Genomic DNA, 7,973 nt, shown 5'->3' on the forward strand with positions numbered 1-7,973 from the left:
TTCCTTTTTTTTTTCTTTTTTTTTTTTTTTCTGGGCCAGCTTTAGCTCTGAGGCCTCGGGTGCTGAAAACAGGTTTCTGGCCTTTGTTTACAGTCTGTATTTGATACAATGTTGTGGTCCAGCTGGCTGAAGCCCCCTGAGTAAAGCAGGTTTCTGGGTTTTTGTCCGTCTTGCTGAAGCCCATATAGTTACTTAAAGTTGCAGCTGAGAGGCCAGCAAGTCAGGCGGGGAATGTTGGTTTCCTCCATACTGAAGCAAGCAAGGCTCATGTTCAGTTTAAGCTGCCTGGCTGCCGGCCGCCATCTTGGCTGGCAGTTAATTTGCATATCGTCCTGATTAGCCAATGGGAAGGGTAGCAGTCGTACGCTAATTACCCTGTTTCTCTTTTATTAGATAGGATATTAAAAATCCCCACAATTCTATCCCAAGCATTGTATTTTCTTCCCTCGAATTCTCCCTATGTTAAATTTCACTCTCCCATGGCCACCTGAGAAACTGGGGCTTAAAGAGAATAGCAGGTCCAAAATCTCACAGCTATAAATAAATCACAGAGCAGGAATTTAAGATTAAATGGTCTGTCTCCAAATTCCACGATCTTAACCAGTAAGTCCGTATTACAATCCTCCCCTCAGAGCTAGATAAAAGCATACATACTATATGATTTCATTTATGTAAAATTCTAGAAAATGCAAACTAATTACAGTAACATAAAGTAGATAAAGGGTTGCATGGAATGAGGGAAGAAGAGAAGAGTAATGAAGAATAGAAGGGAGGGACAGGAGAAAGGGAATACAAAGAGGCATAAGAAAACTTTTGGGACAATATTATCTTGATTGTGGTGTTTGGTTTTACAGATGTATGTGTCAAAACTTACCAAACTGTACATTTTAAATACATGCAGTGTATTTAATGTCAATACATTTGTGAATTTTTTTAAAGCAAAATTAGAAAGCCTGGTATTAGCATAGGAATAAACCAGTAGACTTCTGCAACATAACTCAACTACAGACCCCCCCACACACAGGGACTCACACATATATAGAACAGAGGTGACACTGATAAAAAGATAACGCATTTAATAAATTGTCTTTAGAAAACTGGCTACCCATATTGAGAGCAGGGCAAAAATCCCTAACTCGTATCATACACAGAAATGAATTCTGGGTGAATTAAAGGTTTATATAAGAGAATCAAATCCTTAAACTTCTAAAAGGAAATATAAGAAAATGCTTTTAGTTAGCATAATGTCCTACAGGTCCTTTTTACAGCCAAGCAGTATTCCATGGTGTAAAGGTACCATAGCTGTTTTATCCACTCATGTACTAATGGATACTTGAGCTGCTTCCAAATCTTGGCTATTGTAAATAACACTGCAATGAACATAGGAGTGAAATAAGCCAGTCAGAGAAAGACAAGTACCATATGATTTCACTCATATGTGGAATTCAATGAACAAACTGAACAAGCAAAATAGAGGCAGATTAATAGATAGAAATCAGGCAGACAGCTCTGGGTGAGGGGGGGATGGAGTTGGGGAGAGTGGAGGGATTGAGCGGGTGGGGGGAAAAAAGAGAAAGAACTGATGGACAGGGACAACACAGTAATGATTGCAGGGGAAAGGGGAGTGGGCGGAGATGGAAGAGGATATAGGAGGATAACAAGTGATGGAAAAAATAAAAGAAAGAAAAAACTTTTAGGACACTGAGGCATGCAAGAATTTTTTTAAAAGACACAAAAGAGATACATCTTAAAGAAAAAATATTGGTAAATACACCTATATTAAAATTCAAAACTTCTAAACATGATACCATTTTAGTGTTTGTTTTATTATTTTATCTAACAAAAATCAGACTAATGGTTGCCACAGGGTAGGAGGTTCAGGGAACCGGGTCAAAAAGGTGAAGGGATTAAGAAGTACAAATTGATAGTCACAAAATACTCACAAGGATGTTAAACTACAGTATAGGGAACATAGTCAATAGTATTTTAAAAACTATGCACAGTGCCAGGTGAGTACTTGAAATAAAGGGGGAACACTTTGTAAAGTATGACTGTCTAATCACTATGCTATACATCTGAAACTAATATTGAATGCAAACTGTTACTGGGAGAAAACAAAGTAAGCAAAATGTAGATATTTTGTGAACTGGCCAAAATTAAGTATGATCCAATATTAAACTTCTATTTTCAAAATTTGTGACCATTTACAATCGTTCCAAAAAAATTAAGTACTTAGGTATAAGTCTAACAAAACATGTATAAGATCTACCTGTTGAAAATTACAAACAGTTAATGAAAGATATTCAAAAAGACCTAAATAAGTTCTTCACTTGAATACTATATAAAATAAATATAAATTTGACATGTGTCAAGATATCCATCTGCTTAAAATTTTCCTTGGGGACAAGGAAACAGAAAATAATTTTTAGCAGTGATAAAAGAATGTGTTTTTCTGACAAATAGCAGATTTACAATAAGTCAAGCCCAGTGAATCCAAGAAATGTTACACTAAAAGTTTCTAGTGTGCATGTCTGAAGTCAGCACTAAAAATCTCACAGCAAGAATTAAAATCCAAAGCAAAGCAAAGATGAATTACATGATTCCCACTAAATTCTCCAATGGTCTTTTCTAAAGTGCAAGATAACAAAAATTTTTTAAGTTTCCTTTGGTTGCTTTTCATGCAATGCAGAATTTAAATGTGCTGGTCTAGAGGTATGAGATAAAACAACCACAAAGACACTCAGCTACTACTAGATTAATTGCTCTGAATTCTAAACTGATTTTTAGGTTTGGAGTGAACTAAAATTCATAGTATATTTTGTGTGAGGTCCATATTTTGCAAACCACAAAAAAACATACTCAGGAAAGCACATCAGAGACTAGCAGGACACACAGTCATAACCCTAACATCATTCCTGGCAGGAGGAATAAGACGTTGTTTATTCCCATCAACTGAGCTGGAGAAACAGTGTCCACCCAGCTTGACAAACATCAAGGACTGTGGCAAATATGTTACGCCAAATTCAACAAAAACAGGAGGTTTTTCTCTACAAGTTTTTCAATAGACATACACAGAAAAGTAGCTACCTTGCTGTGCTGGCCTCTCAATGCTGACCATAAAACCACTAATGAGCTCAACCAATACATCATAACCTTATTTTTTTACATCAATAAATAGATCTTCTAAATGTAGTAATTATTGCATGGAAACAATGGTTTGTTTCCTGTAATTTCTCTCATGACTTTATGACTTTACCAATATGATTCACTCCCTTCCTAATTCACTGACTATACCTTTTCAGTTTTCTTTACTGGATCCTCTGTCATTTCCCCCTCTTCACATTTTACTTTACACAACTTCTTCTGGAGAAACCAACTTCTTCTGGAGGTAGGCTTTAAGCATTATCTCCACGACAGCTTCCCAATCTTTATTCCACGCCCAACCAGTTCTAAATGCCAGAGATTGTAACAAAATTTTCTAGTTAAACCAAATATTCTATTGAATATTAAGTTTAGAGTAAAATATTTTTTAGAACCTTTACTTTTAAAAGACCTTTAAAAGATCACCTAATGTGGACCAACATTAAGATAAGTTAAATTTAAGTGGTATCTATTAATTTATCTTCTGAATTCTTCCTGTATCTGCCAATATTTCATATACTTTTAAAAAATTAAATAATCTGCCCTGGCCAGTATCGCTCAGTTAGTTGGGAGTCATCCTGTGAACCAAAAAGGTTGCTGGTTCCATTCCTGGTCAGGAAATATGCCTGAGTCTCAGGCACGATCCCCAGTAGAGGACATGCAGGAGGCAGCCAATTTATGTTCTACTCTCACATCAATGCCCTTTCTCTCTCCCTCTCCCTTCCTCTCTAAAAATTAATAAAATATATACTTTTTTAAATTAAATAATCTAGACCTGGTCAGGTGGCTCAGTTGGTTGGAGTATTGTCCTGTACACTAAAAGGGGTTGTGGTTTCAAATCCCATACAAAAAAAAGATTGCAGGCACATTACCTAGGCTGTGGGTTCGATTCCTGGTCCAGGTGTATATGAGAGGCAACAGATCAACGTTTTCCTTTCACATCAATGTCTCTCTCCCCCATCACCACTCTCTCTAAAAATCAATAAACATACCCTCAGATGAGAATTTTTTAAAAATTAAATAATCCAAACTCCAAATTTTAAAGCTGAGGAAATCAAAGCCCAAACAAAGTGACTTGCCCAAGATCACTAAGTATAATTTCCTACCACCACATTTCCCATTGTTCCCAGCAACAAAGGAGGCTAAATAAGGGACACTGGGCAATGGTGCTGACAACATATACAAGTAAACCTTTCCTTTTAATTTATTTTTTACTTAAAGTATAGTTAGTATACAATCTTTTATTGGTTATATTCATTTCAGGTGTTCAATATAGTGATTCCACATCTTTATACCCTACCATGAAATCACCTCACTAATTCTAGTATAAGTCTGTCACCGTGTAAAGTTATCTACACTAATAAACGAGAAACATGGTAATTGGCGTACGACTGCTACAGTTTTCATTGGCTAATCAGGGTGATATGCAAATTAACGGCCAACTAAGATGGCGGTTAATTTGCATATGTAGGCACAATGCAGGGAGGCGAAAGGGAAAGCAGGAAGAAGCCCCCTTCCACTGACAGTGATCGGAAACCCGGGGGGGGCTAAGAGCCGGGAGGGGGGGGGTGCCCTACCCCCCAGCCATGATCGGAGAATCGGGCGCCTTTGCCGCCCTGGCCAGTGATAGCAGGAAGTAGGGGTGGAGCCAGCAATGGGAGCTGGGCACGGTCGAAGCTGCAGTCCCGGGAGCTAGGGGTCCGATGCCTGGGCCTAAAGCGGAGCCTCCGTGATCGCGGCACCGCTGCCTCTGCGGGTCCCCGCTGCCCGGGCCGGAAGCCTCAGCCAGAGGCGTTAGGCCTGGGCAGGGGCAGAGCGGGAGATCGCAGGGAGCTGGGAGTTCCCTGCCCAGGCCTAATGCCTTGGCCAGAGGCGTTAGGCCTGGGCAGGGGTGGAGCCTGCAACTGCAGGGAGCTGGAGGTCCCCTGCCCAGGCCTAAGGTCTCTGCCAGAGGCGTTAGGCCTGGGCAGGGGCAAAGCAGGAGATCGCGGGGAGCTGGTGGTCTCCGCTGCCCAGGCCTAATGCCTCGGCTAGAGGCCTCAGGCCTGGGCAAGGGGCCGATCCGACGAATTAACCGCCATCTTAGTTGGCCGTTAATTTGCATATCACCCTGATTAGCCAATGAAAACTGTAGCGGTCGTACACCAATTACCATGTTTCTCGTTTATTAGTGTAGATAACTTTACACGGTGACAGCTTCCGGCTTCTGGCCCAGGATTCAGGCCTGGGCAGGGGATGATGGGGGTCAACACCCGAGGGCTCCCAGTATGTGAGAGGGGGCAGGCTGGGCTGAGGGACACTTCCCCCTCCCCCCGACCCACCCACCCAGTGCACGAATTTCGTGCACTGGGCCCCTAGTCACAATATAATTGTCTATATTCCCCTTCCCCTTTTCAGCCATTCCCCCATCTCATCTGATAACTAACCCCTTGGTCTATGTTTCTAGGAATCTATTTTCATTTTGTTTTATTTGTTTGTTTGTTTAAGATTCACATGTAAGTGAAACCATATGACATTTGTCTTTCTCTGCCTGACTTATTTCACTTAGTGTAATGTCACAAAAGGCAAGGATTCATTCCTTTTTATTGCTCCCACACATATTCTATTGTGTGAGATATATAAGTCTTTATCCATTCATCTATATGTGGACACCTATGTTGCTTCCAAATCTTGGCTATTGTATATATAATGCTGCAATAAACACAGGGAAAAATTTCTCCAAAAAAGACATACAGTTGGCTAACAGACATATGAAAAGATGTTCAACATCACTAATCAACAAGGAAATGTAAATCAAAACCACAATGGGATACCACCTCACAGAGTCAGAATGGCTATTTTTAAAAAGTCAACAAATAACATTTGTTGTTGAGGATGCAAGAAAAGGGACCCCTTGTGCACTGCTGGTAGAAAAAAAAACAACTGGTTCAGCCCCTGTGGAAACAGTATGGGTATTCTCAAAAAAAATAAAAATAGATATACCATATGACCCAGAATTCCACTTCTGGGTATTTATCCAAAGGAAACAAGTAAAATTTTTTAAAACGCTATTTCAACATACTGCACAGAACTCTGTAGAAGCTTCATACCTGACAAAAAGCTGAGGAGCTCAGAGAAATATCAAAAAGGACATTACACAGTACACAGTTTATTTGTACTTTGTTTACAAAAAAATAAAAGTTACAAATTTATAATCGACAAAATCAATGTCAACATCATCTCCACCCACTTTCCCTTGAAATTTTGTAAAGCAGACAAAGAAGACACAAATTGGCTACACAAAGAGTATACTGTGCCCTGACTAGTGTGGCTCAGTTGGTTGGAGCACCATCCCATACACCAAAGCATCGAGGGTTTGATTCCCAGTCAGGGCACATACCTTGGTTGCGGGTTCTATCCCCAGTCAGAGCACATACAGGAAGCAACCAAACAATGTTTCTCTCTCATATTGATGTTTCTCTCTCTCTCTCTCTCTCTCTCTCTCTCTCTCTCTCTCTCTCTTCCTCTCTATAATCAATTTTTAAAAAAAGAGCGTATACTGTAATAAGCATCTCCAGTGGAAATGTTAATGCTCTTACTCTCTCCAAATCCAATAAAGTAGTTAGCCAACCTAGTTCAATCTTGACCACTCTAAGCCTAGACACATCATAATTAAAATGGCAAATGTTAAAGACAAAGAAAGAATCTTAAAGGCAGCGAGAGACAGAAAATTACCTACAAAGGAGTTCCCATTAGAATGTCAGCTGACTTCTCAACAGAAACACTTCAGACCAGAAGGAAGTGGTATAAAGTACTCAAAGTAATGAAAAGTAAGGGCCTAAATCCAAGACTACTGTATCCAGCGAGGCTTTCATTTAAAATTGAAGGTAAAATAAAAAGCTTTCCGGAAGAAAAAAAGTTAAAGAATCACATTACCATCAAACCAGCAATTCAAGAAGTGTTAAAGGAATTGCTTTAAGGAGAAAAGGGCCCTAACCAGTTGGGCTCCGTGGATAGAGCATCAGCCTGCGGGTTCAATTCCAGTCAAGGGCACATACCTTGGTTGTAGGCTCCTCTCCAGCCCAGGTCCTGGTTGGGGCTCGAGCAGGAGGCAACCAATTGATGTGTATCTCTCACATCAATATTTCTCTCTGTCTTTCCCTCTCTCTTCCACTCTCTCTAAAAATCAATGGAAAAATATCCTCGGGTGAGGATTTACAAAAAAAGAAGAACCTAGAACAAGCTCTCCAAAAAAAGAGCTTTTATTTCATCTGGAATAAAAAAAGACCCCAAATAGCCACAGCAAAATAGCAGACATATGTCATAGCAATATATTTACCGATACAGCTCCTAGGGCAGTGATGGCGAACCTATGACACACGTGTCAGAGGTGACATGCGAACTCATTTTTTTGGTTGATTTTTCTTTGTTAAATGGCATGTAAACATACAAAATAAATATCAAAAATATAAATCTTTGTTTTACTATGGCTGCAAATATTAAAAAATTTCTATATGTGACACAGCACCAGAGTTAAGTTAGGGTTTTTCAAAATGCTGACACACCAAGCTCAAAAGGTTCGCCATCACTGCCCTTGGGCAATAAAGAAAAAGGAGAAAATAAACAAATGGGACTTCATCAAAACAAAAAGCTTCTGCACAGTAAAAGAAACCATCAACAAAACAACAAGAAAGCCCACTGCATAGGAGAACATATTTGCCAATGTTATCTCAGATAAGGGTTTAATCTCCAACATTTACGGGGAACTAACACAACTTAACAAAAGGAAGATAAACAATCCAATCAATAAATGGGCAAAGAACCTAAATAGACACTTTTCAGGAGCAGCCACA

At 39.6% G+C, this 7,973-nt stretch overlaps 1 protein-coding gene across 10 annotated transcripts in view; it reads right to left on the minus strand.

Annotated features, from left to right (window-relative positions):
- The window catches only part of ERC1 (ELKS/RAB6-interacting/CAST family member 1), a 496,604-nt gene that overhangs the window by 375,819 nt on the left and 112,812 nt on the right, over nt 1–7,973 (minus strand). The gene's annotated exons all lie outside the window — the stretch shown is intronic.

The sequence above is a fragment of the Myotis davidii genome, unplaced genomic scaffold (genome assembly GCF_000327345.1).
Source record: "Myotis davidii unplaced genomic scaffold, ASM32734v1 scaffold944, whole genome shotgun sequence".
NCBI lineage: Eukaryota > Metazoa > Chordata > Mammalia > Chiroptera > Vespertilionidae > Myotis > Myotis davidii.